This window comes from Orbicella faveolata, unplaced genomic scaffold, assembly GCF_042242905.1.
Source record: "Orbicella faveolata isolate gen_17 unplaced genomic scaffold, um_ofav_v1 contig_26, whole genome shotgun sequence".
NCBI classification, from domain to species: Eukaryota; Metazoa; Cnidaria; class Anthozoa; order Scleractinia; family Merulinidae; genus Orbicella; species Orbicella faveolata.
The window spans coordinates 20,939,280-20,963,099 of NW_028301554.1; the positions used below are offsets into that span (position 1 = coordinate 20,939,280).

Here is a 23,820-nt window from a genome sequence, read left to right on the forward strand (position 1 = left end):
ACGTTAATTACGCGGCTAACTGGAACTCTGACCAGATCCATACGGGATCGGGATGAACATTCTAATGTGGTGGGGCGGGATGGCGGCATTGAGCCCAAATTACCAGGAGCTGGTATCATGGAATGGCGTAGCCTGCGAACAAGCTCCTGGTGAGCCCCAACGAAGCATCCCGCCCCGACCGCTTCGCTCTCCGAATTCTTGTGTTTCGCGCTCGCAAATTTGTTTTCCGTCCTCGCCGGGAACCTGTTCGCAGGCTATGGTTTATACCGCTGTAGAACGAAAAGCACAAACCCTGAGTTCTACGGTTTTGAATACATGCGTGCGGTCATTACCGAATTACTTAATTGCCACCCGTGCGCCTTTGTGAGCGTGCGGTCATTACCGAATGTGACAAAACTTCAGCAGAACGTAATGGCTGGAGTCAATTGGTAACTGCACTTGCGCAGCCTTGCTCGCATGGCCTTATACACTAGGGAGATGGGCTGACTGGACAACTGATAAGGGTTTGGCGTCGTTTGGTCCGGCTGGGAGACTAGAAAGGCAGGTGGAAGGGCATCGAACACCGTCTAATCATGAGGAGAAGAGGAGAGGAGGTAATAGAAGAAGCAAGGACTGAAATCTTTACAAAATAAACAGGCTAATAAAAAACACCATGTTTTAAATGCTTCAAATGAACTTTAATGCCAGCGTAGAGAGATAAAATCCCTTGATCCACAAGCTACACGCGGAATGCAAGTCTACTCCCTCTGTAAATATGCTATGATATTTTTATGAATGCCAGTAAAAAGATATGGTTACATGAGCAACAGCGCAAAATGAAAATAAAAGAGGCGAGAAAAACAAAAAAAACCTTTAAAATGTAACAACGCATAAAATTTAACAACTACTAACAGAGAAAGCAAGAGTTGCAATATCTTGAATAAAAAAAGTGAAAACAATAAATGGTGGTAACTTTATTCTGCTCTAACTAAACGCATTCGCTATATTCGATTAATTGAGGTGCGTATGATATCCGAGGACGGTTTGTATTCGTCAGACCTGAAAATAAGAAAAGAATAAAAGTAAGAAATCACCCTGTAAATTACACGATACAAGTAGGTTTTTAGATAAAAACTGTAATATCCAATCATCAAGAGAGCGAAAGGAAGTTATTATCTCGCAGGCACGCCTTTAAGACACTTTTTTTTTTTTACCGTGTCTTCATTTTGGTGTTCTACGAACTCTTACGTCAATGGCGAAACTTTGCAATAAACAATAATTTCCGCAACATCGAGTTGCAAAAGAGTCAGTATCACATGGTCTCTTCTAAGTTCCCTCAGCTACAACACAAGAAGGAGCTACGCCAAGGTTTGCGCACCTTGTTAAAAGTTTAGCCTGTAGATTGTTCAAGTAAGTTGTTTGTAATCCGTGTTAATCTTCCCCATCTTTAACCATCCTTGTTTCTTCACGGTTTATTACTATCTCTTTAGTGTTTTTCTATCTTAGTAGACTATTATTTTCAGGTTTCCTTCAATTTAAAGGTAATTTTGTACGTAGCCTCAAAATACAGGGACTGAGCCCCTTTAAGCGCTCAATCTTTTCCCTGAATGGCATCTTATGATGAAACACAATAAAGTTTCACTTACGTTTGGTTTTCTAGCAAGAAACTGTCTTGCAGACGGTCTTTCCTTTTCCAACCTCATTACTGACACATGTGCACTGTTTGCACTTGTCGATGTCTTCCTCTACTTGTTTACGAATGGTCTCAAACACCCGCATTGTTTGCCAGATGTTGGCATCGGGTCTCGGGAACTCAAACGTCTTCAGGTTGATGGCGACTCCCCGTGTCTTGGCGACGACTTGAGCGTATTCGTCATATTCTGGAAGTTTGTCGGACCATTTGGTGACCTTGAACACTCCTTTCTTGCGGTATAAGTAATCGAAAGTGTCTACCGCAATCGCCTTTTTGAAGCTAGAGCAAACAGTGGGATAAAAGCAAATCAGACTATTTTGATCTAGGTGACATTAACAATTTGAAATAAAATTTGTTCCTTACTAATTAACGGATTGACTGATAATTTCATGGGCGATTTTTCTGTCCGCCTGTTTCGCGTTTCACTTGTTAAATGATGTCACGATTTGCGCATCTTGAAAAGTTTAGCCCAAATTTTTCAAGTTGGTCGTTTGTTATCCGTGTTAATCTTTTCCATCGTTAACCATCCTTGTTCCTTCATGGTTCATTATAATCTCTTTGCTGTTTTCCTATCTTTAGTTAGTAAACTACTATTTTCAGGTTTCCTTCAATGTAAAGGTAATTTTGGGAGACGCGGTGGCCCCATGGTTAGTGCGCTCGTCTCCGGATCGAGCGGTTCGGGTTCGAGCCCTGGCCGGGGACATTGTGTTGTGCTCTTGGGCAAGACACTTTACTCTCACAGTGCCTCTCTCCACCCAGGGGTATAAATGGGTACCGGCGAACTTAATGCTGGGGGTAACCTTGCGATGGACTAGCATCCCATCCAGGGGGTAGTAGAAATACTCCTAGTCGCTTCATGCTACAGAAACCGGGATAAGCTCCGGCCTGATGGGCCACTTGGCTCGTACGCAGACTTTACCTACTTAAAATACCGTGACTGAGCTCCCTTAGGTTTCATTCATTCTTTCTTCTTTGATTAGAAACTAGTCTGTCAGGACAGCCGGTATATCTGGGAGATTCTTAGAACAGCAATTAAAGTAGAGGTGTACCGCAAATTCATACTTACGGGAAGTCCCCGATGACCACAAGCCTGGCACTAATGTTCTTAAGAGCGTTGGCGACTGTTTCATTGGTCAAGCTACTGTGACTGACACGGACGCTGTCCGTGACGAGGATGATGAGTTTGCTGGCAGCAGGCCTGAAGGGATACTCCGCTGCCTTCATCAAACCAAGATAGCCGTCACTTTCCTGGAAGTCGAGATCTTTTTTGCTGTAGATTGAAAATATGGAAACAACGAAAAGTCAGCTACGAAAGAAAATCACCGTCAACTATGCGATATTCTTCGTAAATGGTTTGAACCCAGGAGTATCAGTAGTTCGTCTAGCGTGATCGTCCGGGTGAGGGTAGTTCTGAAAAGAACTGCTGTTGATGGTGACTGACGTTTCGACAACCTGAGCGGAAGTCATCTTCAGAGTCAAGTGAATAGTGTTTGTCAGTCGATTGCGTTATATAATAATCTCCGGGTATAAGACATTAGAAGACATTTAGAGAAGCAAGGTATTGTAATTGGGATGACAGAAACGACAAGTCAGCTAGGACAGCGAGAAAAACCACTTTTACCTAGCAGCCCAAAATTGAAAATAAAATGCCTTTGAGTCAGTCACTCATATTACAATCTAAACGATGTGACCTTTCACTTAATTCCTTTAATTAACAAGGATAACAACCATCCAATTTCGCCCTACAAACAACAGAGAAAAAGGAAGAAAACTACGGGATTTGTCTTGACCGACATACTTGCAAAACTAACACAGTTTGTGAAAGCTGTATATTCTTTTGTTCGCTCTTGTATTTTACAAAGGGAACAAAAGGGAGGCTGAGGGGTTTATATTTGCATTTTGTTTTAAAAAGCTACCCTTCCCCCCTCCTCCCCTCACCCCCCTCCGAAAAAAAAAGACAATAACAAATTCACACCTTTCGGCGAATTCCATGTTTTCGATGACTTCAGGGCTGAAGTCCTTCGCGTCACTTAAGAACCTTCCCTTGATCGTGTGGACGTGACCAGGCTTGTGCACTGGCGCTTTACCGCTGAACCCTACCAGACCAAACTGCGGTAAAATGCCAAGCCTCTTCAGCTCTTCGTCAAGAAGTTGGACAAATCCAGGCAAATAGCCTTTGGACGTCTTTTCAGGCACTAATAATTTGGCGACGGACTCCATTTTTTCTCCTTCGCTACACACGAAAACAACATCCACCTTGCGAGGAGGCTTTAGTTCTTTCCACGTGGAGTTCTTCTCATGTATAACCTCTTCGACATCACAGGATGCTGTGGATGTAAATAAAACAAGAAAAGTAAGCCAGCTCTAATTCTAAACTCTCTCTACAATATCGATACAAGGCCAAGAATATTGAATCGTCAACTATCGAATTTTGTTGATGAACCATGCTTGGTATCAGACTACCGGTCAGTAATGTTCAGGTTTCGTCCTCTGACAGGGTTCATTGTCCCAGATCACTTCAAGAACGATGCAAAAGTTAAGCGACTCTTAAGTAAAGATATATCATGAAGTCCCAGATAATTAATTTTTACTTTGACATATTTGTTTTTTGTTTTGTTTTGTTTTTGTTTGTTTGTTTGTTTTGCCAACTCTCTCAGAGTTCTAATCCAACATGTTATGAGAAAAGTCATGACACTCACAGCACTCGTCTGGTAGAGGCATCTCAATTCCGTGACGCTTGCATTCCCTGACGTATGCTGCAGTCACGTTGCAATGCAAAGTCTTCACTGGAGCAGAAATGTCGCAGTCTTCGTAATCAGCCTCGCATGCAGCCATGAAATCAAGTGGATTGACCTAAACAATGTTAAAAAAAAGGTGAGGCGAGGAATTCGAACTCGACGTAATAAATGTCTACAAGGTTTAGCGATAGATATGTGAAGGGTTAAGGAGCAACGCCACGGTTTATGCATCTTGAAAAGGTTAGCCTAAATTTTTCAAGTCGTCGTTTGTAATCCGTGTCAATCTTCTCCATCCTTAACTATCCTTGTTCCTTTATGGTTCAATATTATCTCTTTGGTGTTCTTCTATCTTAATTAACTGAGCTCCTTTAAGAAACATAATTGGGTTGTTATCTGATCGACGTTGCAGTTAGAAGTGATTCCAAACCACTCGAGTTTATAGGGATCTTTGGATCCTACTACAACGCTAAATTTCAGTAGTACGCAAGGCAAATGGTCTCGGAATAAGAACCAAGACGAGAAAAACCCGAACATCTTTAAAAATCCTGAGATAAATGTATCCAGAGGTGCAATCGTAGCTAGTGGGAGATGGTCCAGAGAATTTTGAGAACGTCGCCATTCGAACTACTGTCGCCAATCCGATAAGGCCAAAGGAAATATTTAAGAGAGAAAACAACGACTACAATACCTTAGAGAAGCATCTGCTGAGTGGCGAGGTCTTCTGGAAGAAAAGCTCATCACATCGTTTGCCCTGTAACTCCGCCCTATTACAAGGCACTTCTACTTCATTCTCAGGCGCCACCTTGCAGTCACCGCGTACAAGCCAGGAGTTGACGAAGTCAGACAACTTAGTTCGGTTCTTGCCAGTTGGCGACAGCCAGTCATCGCTTGGTTCACCATTATTAGTGCCAAGGAGCCCTGAAGCAAAAAGAAGAGTCCAGTTTTTTTAGTTGTTTCAATAGTAGCGTTGATGAGCGAGAAAAGAAAGGGGAGCTATTCATCAGCAGTTTATTATCAAAGATTGCCCTGCTCTTGCAGAACGTAGAATTTATGTATAAAATAAATAAATAAATAAATAAATAAATAAATAAATAAATAAATCATTTTATCTAAGCGTCGAAGAGTTTAGCACTACTTTACTACTTGGGAACACTGAAACAAGCAAACAAATATTGAAAATTGAACAGAAACTGGTTACAAATCCAAACTGGGGGGAGGATGATCAGTTGGCTATTTACAAAGCGTGAAGGAGTTGAACTTGGGACAACCAAACACAACATCTAGTGGCAGAGAGGAACCTCCAGCGCCCTAACCACTAGGTCACGCTGCCTTCATTATTGCTGCATTGTTGGAAGAGGAAGACTTGAGTGTGAATAGATGCTATACGTGAACTACACTCTGTGCTAGAGTTACACTACCCCATTCAAACCAGTAAAATCTAATAGCGAGAACAATTCATTCTACGTACCAGCCGTTCTGTTGTGATAGAAGCCAGAGACAACATGGCTGCAGATGAAGTGCTCCATGTCACATTCCACAGAGAAGCCAAAGTCATTGGTCAAGTTAATATAAGGCCCATCTCGGACTACAGTCGTGTTCCTAAACTGCACTGGAAGTTCTTCAAACAGCTTGCCCCCCGGGCTAAGGAGATCCTCCAACTTGACCTTGCCATCACGGTAGATCTTCACCACAGCATCATTAGTAGTGATAATGAGAGACTCAGAAGCGGAAATGACCGTAAAGTTTCCGTCCTTGAAGTCACGTGTCACAAGGTACTCACACTCAGGTTTCTTTAATCCAGGGAATTGGAAGTAGCGTTTGTCAAAAGTGTAAAAATGCTTGCCGAATATCATGGCAGTGTCATCTAGGGAAAGAGAAGGACGGCGTAAGTTAGGAAGTAATGTGTTGACTTATTTGGATAAGTTGGGCGAGAAAACAAACGACTTGTCGTTGCGCTGCTTTCAAATACGAATTCTAGTTGCGCTGCTTTCAAACTGTTTTTCTAAAGTTTACTGAAAACCTGTTAATGAAACTGGAGTTGTTTCATATCCGATCCTCTCTTCAAAAACAGCCCTTGGTTGTGGTTATCACTTTACCGGCCTCAACTAACTAACCACCAGACAACAGTTGCCAGAAAAAGTGAGTGTTTTTTTGTACAAATTCGTGCCTGCATAACCTGTATATAAATTATCTAGGGAGAGGAAACACTTAGCAACATTCATCAATACGTCACATACTTTTTCGTCGCGAATGCTTAATACCAATGCTTTTAAAACATTTCGTTTTGCTGCTGCACTTATGAAAGTAAATAAGCGACCTATAGGACAAGAGAAATGATTGGAAAAGAAGCGAAAGGGAACATGGGGACTGACTTGAAGTTATACTCTTTTTCCCTACTATGACTTACTCTTTGGTTGAAGCATCTCCACAATATCTTCAGGTTTCAGCTCACTCAGCGCCTTCAGGGTCTTCCATGTGGTGAATACCGGCGAGAGAGTTCTGTTCAGATACTCGTGAACGGTTTGATTCAGCATGCACATGGTGTAGTTCAAGGCGTGGTCAGTGATGTTCATCGTGAAATTCATCATATTGAAGTAGAAGTATTTGGGAAGATGGGCATTGTGGTGAATCGTCTCGTTGACCAGTGAGCCGTTGACAAAGCTGGCTGTCGTGTTGACCACCACAAATGTGAGGTTGTAGATGACGCGGGTAAAGTTTGCAGTGATGTTGACAGCAGTCATGGTCAAGTTGTAAGTGCTGTTGAGGAACAGTTCTGTCATGTTTCGTGTCACATTCAGCGTGGAGCCCGTCATGTTCATGTAACTATGGGCGAACTGATAGAAAAACTTCGTGTAGTTCTTTCGCAGAGCTAGCGGGCACGCGAAGCTGCTGTTCATCATCTGCTCGGTCACGGTTGTGTTGTATGGGTACGTAGTAAGGTACCACGTCATGACATAGATGGTTGTTTCTATTGGTTCAGCGACGGTTTGGACCAGTCGTGGGAAGTAGTACCGTGTGTAGTTTTGCCAGCTGTTGTTTCGCATAACGCTGATGACTTGGAACATTGTCGAGTTCCAGTTCTTCAGAGCAGGACGAGTCCATGGCATGCTGTTAGGAGAACAATAACAACAACAAAAAGAAATTAGCAAATGATTTAATCTTAAAACGTTTTTAAAATGCTTAAATGAAATGTGTTCAAGCGTTCAAGATTAAAATCACATTTGAGACCGAACGGCCAAAACAAAGTTAGTTGAATATTCTTTTTAGTCTTGTTTACAGGGAAAAAATAAAATTTCATAACACTTCAGCGCCTAATTACCAGCCTTACCAGTGAGTCCAGTTGTTGTAATGCGTTGTGAAATTCAATAGCTCCCACGTCTCATTCAGTGGTTTGCTGAAGTTGGTTAAGGTCAGTAGTTGTACCGTCATGTTCCAAACCTGAATGGTCATATTGTGAGTGCGGTTGATGTAGAGCTCTATAATCTCTTGTGTAGTCTTGTTGCTTGTCACGTTTAAGACATTGACAGTGTCGTTGACAAGCATAACAGCGAAGTCAGTGACATTCACCAGCCACTCGTGAGTTCTGTTCATACCACACGCTGGGGACCGTATTGTTGCATTGTACATCTCGAGGGTTTTGTTCAACAGGCCTTCAATGGCTTGATACAAGGTTGTGTTGGAAGTTAAGTTGTGGAAGGACAAGGTGATGTTCACTGGATAGCGAAGCGATGGAAGGAACCATTCCAAAGATGAGTTGCAGATGGTCCAATTGTGGAAGAGCTCGTAAGTGAAGTTAAATACGCTAATATTGAGTGCTTCGGTAAAGTTCTGCCAGACCGGGTACGCGACTCCTCCAAGGAATGAAGAGCCGTTAATATAGCCTGTAATGTTCACAAGTATTTCCCTGCTTATGTTATAAAGCACGGGATGTGTGACGTTCAGGATATACTCAGTAACGTTGTGGGTGAAATTTCTCAACACCAAGCTGACGTTCTTCAGAGTATCTGTAAAGTTGACAGTGCCATTTAACAACTCTAGGGTGAGATTGTGAACTTCCGGTAGGTATGTCTTCAGGTGATAGTTTACAGTCTTGTTGGCGATTGTCCAGTTTCCAATCTCGCTGACTGTTCTGTTCAACCAGGCAGTGAAGTTGCAAGTAGCGTTTCTTCCCCACTCAGTCAAATTAAAAATAAACGCTTCATAAGTTTGGTTGTACCAAGTCATGTTTCTGATGATATTCGTGATGTTTCCAAGAACGGCTGTGGTATTTACGTGGTCGGTAAAGTTCTGCAGAATCACGATCATCTCTTCCGTGATGTTTTTCAAGGTAACATTGCTCAACCTCACGTCGTAAACGGCATACGCCAAGTTGTAGTAGAAGAGCTTGGCGTCCAGTTTGTTGCTCTTGCCGTGGAAGTACCTGAGATAATTTGCAGTGACGTTAGGGATGCTGCGGGAAGTAACGTTTAAAAGATGCATGGTGAGATTGAAGAGATTTTCAGTGACATTCTCCGTGGTGTAGTTCCACACAAGCATCTCTTGAGTGACGTTTCTCAGCACGTATTTGAAGTGTGTTCGGAATTTGGTCATGTTCACGCCGCCCAATGTCACGTTAAGAGTGATGTTGGCTAGTTTGCTTGGGATGTTGAAGGTGCAGTTATTCAATTCCTTCCAGCCATTCCTGACGGATGTCATGTTTAGGAAGTCGTAAATGGTGTCCTCAGCTCTTACCTCCCTGCTCCATTCAGTATAGATCTCACTGCCATTAATCCTGTAGATCGTGTTGTTAATGTGCGTCTCGTTGTCCGAGAAAATCTTCAGGGTCCACGTCACGTTCTGCGAAGAGACATTGAAGTAAGAAATCCTCTCTGTGGCGTTGATATACCAAGCGACGGAGCCGTTGAATGCTGTTTTGTTGTAGTGGTGCCACGTACTCAGGTTGAAGAACGCACTATGGGACACGTTGCACGTTCTGGTTACAAATTCGATGGTTCGGTTCCATAATGTCAGGTTCGACACTACGCTCATGTTGCTGGCAAATCCATCCCATAGAAGAGTGTGGTTGTAAACTGTTACATTAGCAGTCGCATTGATACTGGTGTTGAAGGTTCCAGAGCAGTTCAGGCTAACTGTAATGTTTGGAAGGATGTCGATGGAGACATTGACATGATTTATCTCTTTGTTCCACACGACCGTGTGATTCAGGATCTTCTCTGGTTGGTACCGCACAAGGGATGTGAGGTTGAACATCTTGGTTGTATTCTTCAAGATACCGATCCAACTGACGGTCCTGTTAGGGGTGTAGCCAATCATCTTAACGATGTGATGCAGCCCTTCCGAAGTGGTCTTGTTTAACATGGACACTTGAGCTCCATAGGTTCGGTTGGTGAACGTGAGGTTGAGCACAATATCTTTCTTGGTGGTGGTGTTAAAGAAGGTAAATATGTAAGTGCTATTCAACATGACGGTGGTGCCGTTCTTGATCCTATGCGTGATGTTGATGCTGCGAATTTGGTCGACGTCAGGTAGCATCTCAGTGGAGAAGTACGTGTGATTCAGCTCTGCACTCCAGTTACCCATCGAGAAATTAAAATGAAGATTCTTGGTGGTTGTGGTGTTAGAGTAGGTGGCCGTCATGTTGAAAATTGTCCTGTTGTGGTAAGTGCAGTTAACCAGGATTCCTCTAGCCGTGGAGTACGCAAACCATGTTGTATTGACCATTGCAGTTGTGTTTACACTTGTGATGTTAAAGATCAAGGATTTCCTTTCCGTTGCGTTCACATAGCTTAAGCACGTCGCTAGAAAGGTGACGTTTGAGTGGGTGCCGTTGAAGTAAGTGCTGTTCAAACAGATTCCTTTCTCAAGGGTGAAGTTCTTCAAAGAACCTAAGAGGACGATCGAATGGTTCAGATACGTGATGTTCAAGCTGACGTTTCTGATTTCGGGATTGTACATCCACGTGGTATTCAAGGTGATCGACCTGTTCTGGTGGGTGATGTTCACATGGCAAATCTTGATACCCTGAGTTGTGTTCGTCAGAGTCATATTCAGCGAGGATGTCTTGTTAAAGGTCGTGGCTTTGCAGTAGAAAACTGTCATGTTCATGTTGGTGGAGTTCACGAACTCCTTGTAGCACGACAACATCTGAGTCCCATTGCTGGACACGTTTACCTGGGTCTTGTATCCGTTGGTGGCATTGATGTAGGTAACATTGATGGTCATGTTGTTGTTCAAGATTGGGGTGCTCCAGGCAGGGCAACTTACATTCCAGGTCACGTTCGTACTGCCATCAGTCATGTTATGCAGGCCTTGAAGGTGCAATGTGAGGTTCAATGGACGGTGTGTGATGTTCAGGGTCATGTTGCCTGTTGTGTTCGCGTTAAGGTTCAGCGCTGTGTTGAGGTACAAAACAGAAATGGGACTGCTCTCTGTGGTGTTTTTTACGGTCGTGTTGGTCTCCAGATACCACTGGTGTGTGTCATTCATCAAGAAGAAAGTATGGTAGAGCGACCTGTTGAAAAGTGTGGCATTCAAAGCAAGCCCGTACTTGATCTTGTGGGTCATGTGGCACGTGCGGTGGAAGTAGAACGCGGTGAGATTTTTCGTCACATTCAGTGATATTGACAGCCTTGGAGAGGGGGACGTGGATTAAGTCAATCGTGGTAGCGTTCTCTTGATTTGCACCAATGCTGGCATTCCAGCGATACACCTCTTCTGTATGGTTAACTGTGACGTTGAAGAAATACTCCCGCTTAAAGGATGCTCCAGGTGTACAAATAGCAATGACCGTCTTGTTCGTGTTCTTGTCCGGCTTGGTGAAGTTGGCTTCCAGCTTAAAGTTGGTCAGCAGTGGATCGGTCTTGTTTAAGTATATGGAGAAGTTGGCTGGGCCGGTAAGCGGGAAGAATGGAGCGGTTTTGTTGTTCCAGGCCACTGGTATGGAGATGTTTGAACAAAGGTTAAGGCCGATGAGCTTGGTACTGTTAAAGATATCCATGCTGCAGATTCCAGTCTAAAATGAAAAGAGGAAGCGATGAGGAAAAACAGATGGGTTGTCACTGAGAACTACAGTTAGCCTTTAAATCTTTTTCGCCGCGTGTGCCTCTAGAACGCATATGCCGTAACAGCTAGATAACTTACCCTCACTTCACCTCAATTCATCCTACAACTCGACTATTTACTAAAAAAACAGAAATTTATGCACAAAATGCTGCAAGAAAGAAAAATCTCATACCGTGTTACGATGTTCCAGTCCACGGATCGGGATCTTTACGTTGTTCATATGATGGAAAAGGGAAGTCCTGTAATGGGATAAATCAACGAGTGATCAATTTCTTATTTCTCTCAAGATTATCAATACAGAATTACGAATGCATGCCATAAGTATTGAAGAATCAGTAACGTTAGGACAGTTACATGTTGTGATCAGGGACTTTGTCCCGTGCCAGTGGATAAGTCGCGAGACATCCCTGATGTTTGGGAGCTTAAGCAACGACGAAGACCACACCGAGGACGACGACTAGTAAAAAATGAATTTATATTTTACCCTCGAAATTCGCGATTGTCTAGATCTGTTGGGTACGCCAATGGCTCTAAAAACGTGCTTAAGCTAAATATGCAACGACGGCGTTCAATTCCAAATGGAAGTACGAAACATTAGCCGTCGTCGTCCATGTTCCGTAGACGACGCAGAACTTGGTCATTTCACGTTGGTGTTTTGCAGAGGACGGCAGAGAAATGTACAACGATTTACAACGCACGTGCACAGCCATTGTTGTGCTAATTAAACCTTTTGTTTTGTGACGTTCACGTTGCCGTCGTCGTCGTGGTTTGCTTAAGCTCCCTATTATTGAACTGTCCTCGAACCCTCACAAACTTGGTGCTTTCAAAAATTAACGATTTTCCGTAGCTTCATGTGATTTGACGCTTTACTTGAGCTATGCTTCATGCAATGATTGGTCATAGTTGCGTGACTGACCCAATAACAACTGCAAATAAGTACAGGCTAGAGGATGGCAGAAAATCACAGTGGAAACAGGAAGAATGTGTGATGTCTTACGTGATGTTCAAGATCTCTTGTGGCTTCTCAGTGACATTGATATGTGACTTCAGTCCCTGTTCTTCGTTGTAGGTCACGTTGCCTTGCAGTTCAGTAGAAGTGGAGATAGAACCATTCAGCAGCACGCCTGATGAGAAGTGGAAGGCGTCTAAGGTGACCTTACCAGAAAGCACAATGGCAGCGCTAGAGAGTAAACAAGCAAAAAAATAATAATTAAAGCACCAAGTCAACGAAAGACAAAAGAGTTTTAAAAATCATCAAGTCACTGATTAGCTCCAACTAGAACATGTTCTTGGGTCGATGTGAATGTTACAAACATAATACACACTTCAACTGAATATAAGTTCCAATTACGAAACTGCTGCTTCCAAGCCCCGAGATATTCACAGCTAATCTCTGGAAAGCGCTGTTTCCAGTTCTTGTGTGTTAGGGAAATGCCAACGACAAAAACTAAACAGTATTAGCAGCAATGTCTATGTCGTTACCTTGGTTTTACAGTTCCCTTAATGACAGCTTTTTTAATGCCCCAGAAAAGGTTCAACAGGTCTGCTTTTCCCTGCACGTTCACACTGGTGACAGACGTGCCGTTGATACTCAGGTTCAGTGGCAGTCCAAGGCAGGTTGGGATGACGTATGTCTCTTCCAGGAAAAGGACACTCTTTGTGAAAGTTTTGTCAACTCCTCGTGACAGCATTCGCAGCAACTCAATGAGGTCGGCCAGGGGGATATCATCCTCTTCCAGCCACTCCAGGTCTTTCAAGGTGAACAGGTCAAAATCGTTGCCAAAGAGTTTCAGAGACAGAAAACCGCTGGGTGTCATTGTACGGAGGTTTACCTGTGAGGCAAATAAAGTAAACGTGGTTTAGGCCAGGAAACTTTACTTAATCTCGGAAGACAGAACTGTTCTTAAATAAAGAAAGATGATTTTGCTCACACTCCTAAGAGTATAAAATTAACTTTTCCACACTCAAAAGATCGAGTCGAAGGAAACTTCAAACTTCGTCTATTTAGGTATAAAAGCACCAAGATAACATAACATACCAAAGAGGAAAAAGGATAGTAGTGATTCAGGAAAAGTGAAACGAATTACAAAACTGTCAGACGAGATGGAAAAATTTAGGCCTAGGTATTTCAAGATGCGCCAACTTTGAATGAGCCCTCAAATGCAGATAGTCTCACTAGCTGTAATGATGCAATCTTGAAATGACTTCAAACTACATACGCTTCGCGTTTTCTATTCTGACAAAACTTTAAGGATTGTCAATGTTACCTTGCTATCAAGAGTTTCCATGTCGACCAGATTGTCGGCATATCTCTTTTCCACTTCCCTGGGGTCGTTTTCACTCTTCTTCATCATTGGCGTGTCTATGAGTCCCCGGATGTGGTTGTCAGGGAAGTACCCTTTGTGTCCAAAAAGCTTCTCCCAGATAATCTCCAGGCCCTCAAAACGCGTGCTTGTCTCGACCACTGGGAAAGCTCCACCCCACAAATCAAGAGTCATGTTCAGCTCAGCACTTCGCGGGAGAAGGCTCTCTGGGTGGTAGATGACGTGACTTTCGGTGCTGAAGCCGAGATTGTTTTCCTCTGGAGAAGATATATTTTTACAACAAAATGATCGAGATTAGGTGAGAAGACTCAGTAGGTGATCAACGATCTACATCAGTCTGTCATTTAACCAGTAAGTTCTAAGTGAGTCAGTGTGTTGAAACGAAAGGTGTCAGTTTATCATTGAGGCACTGAATCTCGGTCTTAGCTTTCTGTTAACAACGTTTGTACAAACCACAGAGCTGAAAAAGGTCTTAAATACTCCACAGTACATTGCACCATCCAGTGTGGTAAGTGCTTACCATTGATATAACTTTTCTGCATGAAGCGTGACTTGTAGGTTGTGTTGAATTCACGCAAAGGACTGTCTCTCTCTTTAAGAGCCTTCTTTATTATCTCACTCAACCTGATACAAAAGCATTTGCGAAAAGCAATTTTTAATTCCAAATTAGTTAACATTTTCCACTATTCTGAGATGGCAAAATTACACACTTAATGGTCGATAGTTAACTGCTATCCTCATCGTTTTCGAAAAGAAACTGGTAAAGAATCCACCTAGCTCATCTACGGGAAATATCACTAAAGTTAAAACTATTGAAAAAGTCATATCTTTATATGAGGTATGACATAAACGCGACTTTGGCGTGGAACATAAACAAGACATTCGAATCAAGAATCAATGAGTCTATGTTTACTTTTCTTATTCTATTCGTCCTGACCGGGCCATAACGCTACAAAGAGATACGCTGGGAAAATTAAATTACGAGAAACAACAACAACAATCTTTATTTCGTGCCCAGAAACAACTTACATCTTTCCGTGTGTGGGTTCCACGGAGTCGTTCATTTGCTTCAGATGTGTACTAACAAAAGCGCCAACTTGTGTGTTGATTTCGTCATCCAGCACCTCTGCAACGTATCTGACTGTCTGTTCACTGGGGTACTTCATCAAGGCAAGGTACGCCTGCAGCCTCAACTCGGGGTCTATTCCAAAGTCACCAAACACCTCCCTCTTCAAAGACTTCCATGTGTCCGGGCAATAAGCGAAGCGTCGAATGGTCTCTATGGCAACCACGGAGACATTGAGGTAATTGGCGCCTTGTGAACATTTCACGAGCTCTGTTCCTTTCGAGCGCATGCGTCCTGCATTACCAATGGCCTTCAGCGTAATAATGACGTCATCTACTGTTGACGGGGTGGCGTCACAGTGTTTTGGAAGTTGTTTTTCCAGGTAATCCACTGCATCCATCACCTCAGATTCCTAAATCGAACCCCATGTAATGAAACAATGGTTAATAAATTCCACTGCTGGAGTAACCAGTTAACCTTCAAAGCTGAAAGTAACGATCCTTTCATTAAAAGAATCGCCAAAAACCCTTTCAACAATAATCAAACTCAATTTGCTGGTTAACTGTGGACAGAATTTCACCACCTAAAAGTATCATAATAAAGGCAAAGGCCATGAGAAAGTTACGACCCTAATTTTCCAGTTCAATGATACTTTTGTCGTTGGTAGTAATTGTGGTTTTTTTTTTTAGTTATTGGAGAATCATCTCAATAATGTCTTTGACAGCACGTGAGAATTCGTGGTTTTTTTGAGAAATTTCCTTCAATAAACTTACAGATTCCCTCAAGCACTCTTCTGGTACAAGTTGGCAGTACTTCCTGATCATAGTTCCAAGGGACAGCAGCGTGGTCTTGGGCAGATTTTCCTTCTGTTGCAGCAGGTCCTGTAAGATAACCTTTGATGTCAGATTAAGGTAATGTTTTCTTCAAAAGTAAACCGCTTTGGGTACTGTCGTCTAATGACTTCTGCTGAGTGTCTACTGCCTAGCTAAAGCCACATACACGAGTAAGTCGGTCTGAAAACCAGTTTAAAGGAAAATGGCCACTTACAATCACTTCTGCGAAGAGGTACGGTGATGGATTTTGTACAGAACTCATCCCAGTCAGCAGGTAGGTCAAGTGCTCAGGTTTTACTTGGTCGTAGTCCCTGATGGCTTCAATGATGTACCTCATGCATGGAGTGGAACCACACTGGGTGAAAGCATCAAGCACATACGCCCTGAATGAAAAGAAGATGGAATTATATTAAGACAAAACGACCTTGGGAACGAGGTTGCAGCCACTTTTAGACGTCAACAGTAGGATTCTCGAGTGCAAAAGTCCCTTTTACAGTTGCTTTTTATACATCTATCTACCACTCACTGTGATTTCTTGCACTGTTTGTCTGTGAACTCGTTGTCTTCTTCTTCATCGCAGTTGTAAAATCGAGTCCAGATGTCCCTCAGTGCTTTCACGTCAAGCTTTCGGATCGAAAACACGAGGCTGGTAAATTTAACTGCAGTGATTGGTTTGGTCTCGTTGATAGGCAGAGCTGTGATCAACTCTTCAAGAATGGCTTCTGCATTCTGAGAAGTGCTCTCGAAAACTGGTTCACTGTTTTCTGGAGCAATGTGCTCGTACAACAAGTTGGACTTTCGTGTCTCTGTTGGATGAAAGAATAAAATTAACGAAAAGATATTTCCGATTATTCTTCTCTACTTGGCGGACAATACTATTTGAGGAGATTCTGTTATACAAGAAATAGTCGTTAACCATTATAGAAATGTTGCAATCGATTTCAAAAATGTTCAAAACTGTGCAGGACCTCGAATGAAATATAGCAAAGCCAAAAGGGATTGTAAAAAAACTAGGCATTTGACTGCTCTCCCGCTGCGAATTTATTCGAATAGATGATGGGCTATGCTTGGAGATTTTACATCCTTTAGTTTGCATGATTGAAAAACAACTACGTTACCTCTAGATTCGTAGTCAGGGAAACGAAGCCTCTGAGTCGACTCCAACGTCAAATTCAAACTGTGGAAAGAAATAACAAAAGAGATTTCACCTTCCTGAACATAAATTTATTCTACCCTCAGGATCGTATACTAAGCGACATTATAGGACGACAAGTCACGCGCTACATGTGTAAATAGGTACTTACGTGACATTGGTTGTCACACCAGCTCCGTTAAAGCTGAATGGCCGTAACAGGTGTGTTTCGTTACATTCAACGGTCTTGACGTGATTTTCCACCATGTACCGACAGAAACTTGTTGAGTTGAAAAGACCCTGCACCGTCTGGAAAAAGTAATAAGATACTTGTTCAAGCTATGCTTTATTGTGTCACTTCAAACGTACTGACATGAACTGAAATTGTCCTTACCGAGTTCGAGCCATACATGACTGGGTTCAGCTTGGTGATGTTGTGTGACCGCTTAGTGCAATTGGAGAGGTTCCTAGTTTTGATAATCTCGGTCTCAGACTCCTTATCTTTCAAGATCCTGTATTCTGACGAACAGTTTCCTGACACGTCAACCTAGGAAGTAAGAAAAAAAGGACAAACGTACGCTCGTTTTACTATTTGTTTAAAGACAAAGAGGTCGCCCACTAATTAGCCGCCTATTCAGACGTTCTTTGGGCTCGTCATGCAATCTTTGGGGAGGAAGATTGCGTGACGAGCGAAAAGAGCGTCTGTACATGGGAGGCTAGCCGCTAATTTGCTCGCTGGAACCAGGTATGCCTAAAAACGGGGAAACCCGCACGCTCACGTCTTACATTGCTTTACAAGACGATCTACCTGGCATGTCCAAGAAACGAAAAAACGCGCACGCTCCATTTTTCTTTGATTGATCCGCAAGACGTTCAACGCGGCATACTTCCTGTGGCCAAAAGACGAGGAAGTTCGCATGCGTGTTTGTTTCTTTGTTTATAAGATGGTCGATCTGGCATGCCCAAAGAAACGAGAAAAACCTGCGCGTTCATTTATGTTTTTTGTTTGCTTTGGTCATTTGGTTCTTTTGAATGAAGTTAGCTATCAGTCAAGTGCAAACAGACCGTTAGCCACAAAAACGTCCAGTCTAGTATATAGAAACTGACCCAATATCACAAGCAATCAAAAATATCCTGAGTCGTGGACCAAAAATGCAAAATAAGAAACCACGCGTCCATCTGCTCGTTTTTTTGCATCAAACTAAATCAAATCGTTTTGGGTCAACGCACACTGGAACTAAACTGAGCGGGGAACGTTCTGAAAACTCGGAGAATCTAACTCTGGGGAGCACTGCCATGCTTGGCTTTGCGGGAACGGAAATTCGTCACGATTTCTTGGTACGCGAGGATCTACTTCAATGGTCTTCTCACGGGCCGCAAGGATGAGACAAAAGTTGGTCCAGCAGGAGTTTACCGTATATTCTGCACTCGTTGTTAATCGAAGATGTAATCAGAAAACCTCTTCAATACTGCCTGCTTATACGTTGTTCTCAAGCGGCGTCCACTACGTCGGAGGAGAAATTTGAAAACGCCGCTTTATTTCTACGGTTAGGCCTACCTTCCACACTAATCCGTCACAAAAACGGGGCTTTTCGAAAATGCCCTTCAAACCGGAGGAATTTCGAAACTCCGACTTTGCGAAAACGGAGCTTTTCCAAAACGATGTTATCACGATAATGATGTGATTTCCCCGCCGCAGTCTTCCTCAAACACATACCAAAATGACCGGTGATTGTTGCGTTTTCGAATCTCTCCGGCGTAGTGTGGACGGAAAACATTTGATGCATTTTCAGTCAAACCTCTTTTTTCAAATTCCTCCGGCGTAGTGTGAATGGGGCGTTATTTGTTTTTCCTCGGTACAAAGTACAAGTTATTTTGCTAGGAAGTATATACGCCCACGTGCGGTAACAAAAGGTGCTTGGAATATTATTTTCAGAGTTTGAGTTTCTTAATTAAAAAATTTGCTTACTACAGCGATTTCTTTGTTACACCAAGTGACTGACAGCAGGGAGAACCGCCCCTTGAAAGAAGCGTCCGTGGCACAGGTACAAAGTTCGGTGGCAGTATAAGCAAATGTACATCGAACAAAGAAATCTTTATTTCTTTGTTCTTTGTTTTAAGAAGAGCAGCTTGCATGTTCAATCTAAAATTAATACTTTATCTAACAAAGGCAATTTTAGAATGCAGCTAAAGCAAAATTCGAAAAGTACAAAGTTCAGTTGAAGCAAACCCTAAGTGAGAGCAAGAAAAATTGGACGGCGTTGTAACGTAAAATACTACTGTTGACTTTTCTAGAATTATACGATCACTTAAGAAATGACTGAGCTACTAAGAATTTTCTCTGAACAGTTGATGATTCACCTGGTTCTCATCAACTGACTGCTTATCGATGTATTGATATTAAGAGACGTTAGACCTTAAGAGAAATTAAACCTCAGTCATATTTTTGGAACTACACAGTTAGACAACTGCATACCTCTGGAAGGACGATCAAAGGTTCCTCAGTGAACTGCAGCTGCAGAGCGCTCAAAATACCACGTTTGATGTTGGTGACGTACACAGGTTCTGTCTTGACAGGAGATACCCTGACAAAAGCGCCATTGTTTTCTGTAAAGAACAAGTGATCAGCCTCGATGGCGGCCTTGAAGCTCTCCTCGTTGGGAGAGGGCTTGAATTTCCTGTCGGGTGTGACTTCGAAGAGTCGCACATTTGTTACCTGAAAAATATGACACAATGAAAACCCTTTTCTTCATAAGCTCGATATACCAATTCCTTTTCCCTTTATTGCTGTATTAATGTCCATTGGTGATATTACAAATATGTTGTTCGTCGACTTAGCATCTCTCAAATTTTAAAGGGAAGTTCTGCTCTGCAGGTTTCATTTCGGAATGGGTCAGTATGGTTTTACCCAGAGATTTAAACATGACATGATCCAGAGATTTGAACATGAGATTTATTATAGAAGCATGATTTAAAAGCACCACATAAAAGTATTGCTCAGTTATAATGGACAGGCACTAGGGTTTTATCAATAGTAGTAAACGTTAGATCTACATTGTGCACCAAAAGAAACAGATCAGTCCACGAGGATTCTATTTACAGACCTAAATCGCATGCATAACGCAAGGACTAAAGGCTTAATTCTTGTTTGGAAAGTTCAAGTTTTAAGTCTGATTAAACTTAAAATTGAACATCTTAAAGCTATTCTCCTATTACTGCGAAGAGAAGTAGACGCAGGATGTGAGCAACATCCAAGCTAAATATGGGAGAATACAAAGTACAAATAAAACACAAACCCTGAGAAGATTCTGGCACTCTCCCACGCCCTCGATCTCACATTTAGCTTCGAGCCGAAGTCCAGTGGTTTGATTGGTGGTTCCGTTCACACCAGTCACGCTGGTGGCAACATAGCGGTATGTGTACCTTGTGTTAGGCTTGAAACGGGTGGGACCTGGTACAAGCAGGCATGTCACGTCAGTATAGAATCTGCATCACGGATCATTTGCAAAAATGTGATCCATAAATCAGTTGTAATACTGAAGAATGAAATATAACCACTGGCTACAGCCATTATACAGCATTTCTTTTCTGCCATACGTTTTACATCGCTCCGATGAATAATAGTAGTAATAATAACACAGATTGAAATTTGGCGGCTATTCATCAAACCAAAGACCACCATGTTGAGTGCTTTGTGACCCGGGGTTCGTGTTAAATGGATACTTAGAAATCACGGCCATAATCCCAGATCAAGCAAAACTGCACCCGACCTTACACAACTTTCTGACGATTTTTAAGGTGGTTTTACTGGGGGAGGTAAGGGGCAATATTGCTAATAACAGGGAAAGGTCTGCAACGTCAAAATAGAGGCACGAGCATGGTCATAAAGTGAAGCTTTGTAGGACAATACACTTCGATTTTTAATAGTTTTCCCCAAATCGCCAAGAAATCCAAAAATCCAATCCTGTCAAGTCTTTGCTGCGAAGGTTATTGTTCAAAAGAGCTGACTGATTTGCCAAATATCATGACGCACTCCACCTGACTTCAGAGCAAAAACTCTACGAACCGACTCGCTTTTCTCAGGAAAGTACAAAACCGTCAGACTTGTGGGGTTGGGTTGGGTTTCTCTGTTATCAAACAGTAGTAACGGGTGAAAGGTTTGCAAACTGATCACGAACGGATTTTGGCACGAAAAAAATGATCTGTTTTCTTTCTAGTAGGACAAAGTCGTTTAGAACAATGACGCAAACGCACGTTTGCTTTGATTACCTATAAATCACGAATGTGTCAACATTCCCACGAAAAATAACACAAAACAAAACAAAGAGGTAGCAGTGGTCCCTTCTTTTTCATTTCTTTCTTTTAGTTTCGCTTATTTTTACATCTCTGTATGCGAGTGCGTGTCCTTGGGAGTATTCTTGACTTTGTCATGGATCTCTCTTGAAAACAAATCAGTCCGTTTGCATGCGTACCTACTTATCTTGTACATGCTTACACAACCTGTGTTCTTGACCTTTTAAACAGATGTCAAAGGATTTTCTAGATGGTAAACCGATTCCCGTTTCGCGAAGTTTTTCACTCCCACGCAAATGTGATCTTTGTGGACATTCCGGTGCATTAATGTTTTCTTGGGCTTTTAGCAAAGATTGACATTCAACAACGTAGCTCTGACTTTGTGGTGGAAGCTATAAGAAACAGGATGGAGGCACCACCACAATCTTTCAAATGGATGTGTTTTTAAAAATAATTACAAAAAGAAAAGATGAGGATCCGTTATGCAATAAACTGGCGTGAATTTTGTGACATGAACTATGAGCCGTACCCAGTAGGTATAGGTACTAGTGAAGACTAGAATGAGATTGATTTCTTTGAATTTTTTTGCTTTTGTGACTAATCCCACCTGTGACCCTGAATGCATGGACATGTGCATGTACCAAAGATTGAGAATGTAAATACTCGTCAAGATTTGTGACTTCTTTTGCACTCGTGTTTGGCAGTGCTTTAACTGCAACGTATTGGTTTGATCTTTAGCGATTTCATAAACATAATAAGGCTTTTTATCCTTTCCGCCTTGAGAAAACAAGTTCAAACCTGTTTGTCAGAAGGCTCTCGAGTACAGAGACCCGGTTTTGCACGTGAAACCCATTTTCCACGTGAAACCCACTTCCCACGTGAAACCCATGTTCGCCACACACACGGAGCAGGTGTTTGACGTCAAATTCCACCCAAAGAAAAACTCTTCTTTGTGATGAAGCGGAAATCTCAGTTATCAAAGGCGTGGGACATGTCATGTCATTGGGGTATTTTAGGACGTAAGGAGAGAACTAAGATTATGTATCATGGGCACATTATATGTGTATTGGAACCTGTTCACGCGCTCATGATATCTGAATATCTACATTGCATAAAATGTCAACGGAGGAGGTCAAATAATCTCTGGGAAGATGTCCAATTTTCTGATCGAGGTGACTCGACGGACATAAGCGACAAAATACCCTCTTGACACATCCGAGGGCTAACCAGTTTTTGCCGTTGAATTTGTAACTATAAGGAAAGACGTACGTCTTGAAATGTCCATTTTCTTTGTGGAGGAATTCAGGGAAATATTATCATTGTAATCAAATTCCCTTTCATACAGAACAATAGCATTTAGTGGGATTTTTGGACAATAGAAACAATAGCTGTTTGTGAAGAAAACCGCAATTATTAGGCATCTTTAACTAGACTTAAGTATCTTTCCTCAACCTCAAATCATTTGCAAATTCTAATGAATAAATGTCATACATCCACAATGCAGTGTCGAATAAAATAGTTTCTCCAAGATAACTGGTTTCTCATAGAATGCAAATTCCTCAGTTTAGTTAATTAATTGAATATCATCACTTTGGACGCTGCGTCACGTATCTTTTATTTTGCACAAAAAAGGCAACTCCTGCCTGATACCGTGGCGATAGTAGCAAAAAAAAAAACTCTAATCCAGAGTGATCTAAAAAAAAATTGTCATGTGATATCACTGCAGGGTTTTGGAATCTGTAGGTTAAAATTTGTACCTGTTTCGCAGAAGTCATCTACGCTTCTTTTGACAGGAACTGCAAGGAAACAGATAACATGAGTGTTAGAACAAAACAAACAACAGAACAAACAAAACGAACCCCAGTTACCGGCAGTGAAGAAATGCTGAACTTTTTTTGTGCGTGAGGGTGTGATGCTAGCTGCCCGACTTGCAGACATATAGGGTTTCAATTGTTAGGAAAGGTTTTTCCCTGACGGAAAATACTAAATCTGACGCCGTCTAAAAAAAAAAAATACCCTTCGAAGAAGGCGGAAAAACGGCCGGGGCTTCTTGTTGCGTACAGAGAATGCAGAAGAATGCCAGCTGACAGAACAACGAGAAAACGATAATCTACGACGCCACAAGATGGACAATTTTTTTTTGCTTCTTGGAAGCCTAGAATCCTAGAAAGGGAAAACAAACGGAGTCCCCAGGCACGATCCAGAACTGGACAGGTAGCTACAAATTCTCAAGCGCACATAACCTAGATGTTTCACAGTTCCAAAACGTCCTTGCAGCTACGCAAAGCATTGAATGCGACAAGACTCTCGCGTAGTTAAGATCGACCAAATACATAATAGAGTGCATACAAACAGGGCATTGGTAAAAAACAAAAAAATCCCTCAGAAGCAAAACACCTGATAAAGTTTTCCTTACCAGCTAGCACTCCGCCTATGAGCAGGCAAGCTATCAGTACTCTCATCTTGCACAGTTATGTGTTGGAGCTACTGTTGGGAGCTACTGATGCAGCTTTGGAAATTACGGAGTATTTATATTGACATGATAGCGTCAAACAACACCGCTTGTGTAACAATATACCATCATCTTAAGATAAGGAAACCCGCATGGGTCTCTTAATTTAACACCCAATGCAATCACATGAATATGATGAGCCTCTGACCTTAAACTGTAGACGAGTTCAAACAAGATTTCTGTGTACA

The 23,820-nt window shown here is 42.2% G+C and overlaps 1 pseudogene across 1 annotated transcript; it reads right to left on the reverse strand.

The window, feature by feature from the left end:
* Window positions 1-655: 655 nt before the first annotated feature.
* LOC110069557 (uncharacterized) lies at window positions 656-23,645 on the reverse strand (annotated as a pseudogene). Its single transcript, XR_016209244.1, has 25 exons — window positions 23,537-23,645; window positions 22,878-22,916; window positions 20,124-20,278; window positions 19,304-19,543; window positions 17,222-17,374; window positions 17,000-17,136; window positions 16,814-16,872; window positions 16,222-16,501; window positions 15,910-16,078; window positions 15,636-15,743; window positions 14,826-15,274; window positions 14,317-14,420; window positions 13,740-14,053; window positions 12,955-13,304; window positions 12,470-12,652; window positions 11,645-11,711; window positions 7,739-11,422; window positions 6,818-7,518; window positions 5,879-6,274; window positions 5,099-5,328; window positions 4,372-4,525; window positions 3,648-3,999; window positions 2,739-2,942; window positions 1,626-1,951; window positions 656-1,038 (listed from the first exon to the last, which is right to left on the reverse strand). The product of XR_016209244.1 is annotated as an uncharacterized LOC110069557 (transcript).
* Between the last annotated feature and the right edge of the window lie 175 nt (window positions 23,646-23,820).